Here is a 2,498-nt window from a genome sequence, read left to right on the forward strand (position 1 = left end):
GTGAGGAAACAGCCCAGAACTACTTGGAGGACCTGGTCAATGACCTGAAGAAAGATGATACCACACAACGTCTTTATGGAGTCAAACCCTGCAGCGCTCCAAAGGTCCCCTGCTTGAGCCAGCACATGTCCAGGCCCGTCTATTGTTTACAGAAGAGTAAAGCATCTTGATGAGGATTGTGAGAATTTCATGTGGTCAGATGAGACCAAAATGAAACTCTTTAGCATAAAAGCTACTTGCTGTGTTTGGGGGGAGAAGAATGTTGAGTTGCATCCCAAGATGATCAAAGCCACTGTAGAGCATGGGGGCGGAAGCATCATGCTTTGGAGCTGCTTTTCTGCAAAAGGGATAAGGTGACTGATGCATATAAAGGAAAGGATGAATGGGGTCATGCATGGTGAGATTTTGGTCAAAAACATTTTTCCATCAGTTAAAACATTGTTGATGAAACGTGGATGGATCTTCTAGTATGACAATGACCCCAAACACACATGTCAAGGTACAGGAGGGACCAAGTCAGTCTCTGAACCTCAATCCAATAGAGAATTTGTGGAGGGAGTTGAAATTCTGTGTTGTCCAGCAACAGCAAATATTGACCAAAGTATTGCAGACTACTATTATAGACCAAATACTTAATTTCTGCACCATAAAACAAATACATTCTTTAAAAGTCATGCCATGGGATTTCCAGTGTATCTATGAAGAACATTACAGACCTCTCATCTTTTTAGGAGGGAAAATGGGCAGAATCAGTGACCGACAAGTACTGTTATGACATGCTGTAACGCCAATTTAACCGAGGTCATCTCAATCCACGAAAAACAGTGGGAAAAAAAACCAAACCAAGTCAACACAACAAATAAAAACAAGTGCAATAATTCAATTTAACCCAAATGTATAATTCTGATTGTCCGATTTAGTCTGGATTGTACCAACAATAAATGATGAGGTAAAAATTATGTAATTTCTGGTATTTCAAAAATAATGAAATGAAACTTTGAATAACCAGAATTAAAGGAACATCCATTTGTAAACTGTTTTTTTTTTTTGGAACAAAGAAGCTTTAAGATACATGCAAAAAAAAAAAAAAGTTAAGAATGCAGAATCCATTGGACCTGAGTATTGGTTTCTCATTATAAAAAACACAAGTACGAGTACAGTCAGAAAAATAACTTTTATGTGTTTTTTTCTTTTCTCTAAAACACAGTGTAACTAAATAACTTTAACTTATTACAAACTTCTGCTCATGAATGAAGCAGAGGTTAGTTATGTCACCAATATGTTAAAATGCTTCACTGCTCATTTAAATTACTAAAAATTTTCCAGTGGCCTTATAAAAATGTTTCTTTTTGTGCTTTAGTTTTTAGATGCAAAAATGTTTATAAATTGTAAATACTAATTCAGTATTCCAGAAAAATGTTCCAACATAACAGTATAAAATTCAATAAATTGAATTAAAGGGATACTGATCTGCCCTATTTGCTGGCATGTTCAAGTAAAAATGACACCTGGCAGAGAGGACGGAACAAATGAGAGCCGTAATTGAAACCTGCTCACAGTACGGGGATGAAAAAACAAAAAAGTTGCTTAAATTCAAGATTTCATGAGAGATTGTCGAAACAATCTCCTACGTTTTTAGATAAGTGACTTGATTAAAAATAAGGTCTAATCCCATCGTCGCACAAGCCTAATTGATTGCAAAGAAAGATGAGTAATCCTAATTAACATGCAACAGTTTTCTATTTAACAAATGCTGTTAAAAAAATGCTTCCTGAAAAAAGGTTTATAGTTACGTGCATGTGATGCTCTTATGTGGAAGTTCTTAGCAGATCATGATGCAGTTGTGACCACTTCCATTATTAGAGCATCCATTCACCTATTATTGGACTGGAGAGGAGGACCCCGTCGTCTTCTTATTGGTTTAGTCCAGAGCCCTGCACTACTATCCAGAATGAGTCGGCACTTCCTGGATGATAAAGACCCGCCCTCAAGTTCCTAACGCCTGAATCCAATTAAAAAACTTCTGGGACATAACGGTGTCAAGGAGCTCAGTCAAGGTCTAATTCTGGCCCAGGAGATGATGCAATCAAGAACCTGCACGCCGTCCACAGACGTTTAAATGTCAGCACACCTGGATTTCATGAAGTTTTCATTTAAATTCTTAATATTTTATACTTTTTTAATGCAATTTAATATAACCTTGAGGAACATGCATTTCTTTTTATCATCAAAAACCTGATAAAATTTTTTTGTCTTATTTTAAATGAAAAAGAACAAACACTTCCTCCCACGGTCCAAAAACATGCTTCATAGGTCAATTGGCAACTCTAAATTATCCCTAGGTGTGAATGGGTGTGTGATTGTGACCCTACTGCGACAGACTGGTGACCTGTTCGGGGCGTCCCCTGCCTTCGCCCTTAAGTGGCCGGGATAGGCTCCAGCAGCCCCATGACCCAGAAAGGGAACAAACGGAAGAAAATGAATGAATAAAGAACAAA

The 2,498-nt window shown here is 37.5% G+C and overlaps 1 long non-coding RNA gene across 1 annotated transcript; it reads right to left on the reverse strand.

Annotated features, from left to right (window-relative positions):
• On the reverse strand, positions 1-1,930 carry LOC110016695 (uncharacterized). The gene is made up of 3 exons (XR_013648097.1): positions 1,794-1,930; positions 241-337; positions 1-139 (listed from the first exon to the last, which is right to left on the reverse strand). It is a non-coding gene; the product is annotated as an uncharacterized LOC110016695 (long non-coding RNA).
• Positions 1,931-2,498: the final 568 nt, after the last annotated feature.

This window comes from Oryzias latipes, chromosome 16 (assembly GCF_053564925.1).
Source record: "Oryzias latipes strain Hd-rR chromosome 16, Olatipes_Hd-rR_3.1".
NCBI lineage: Eukaryota > Metazoa > Chordata > Actinopteri > Beloniformes > Adrianichthyidae > Oryzias > Oryzias latipes.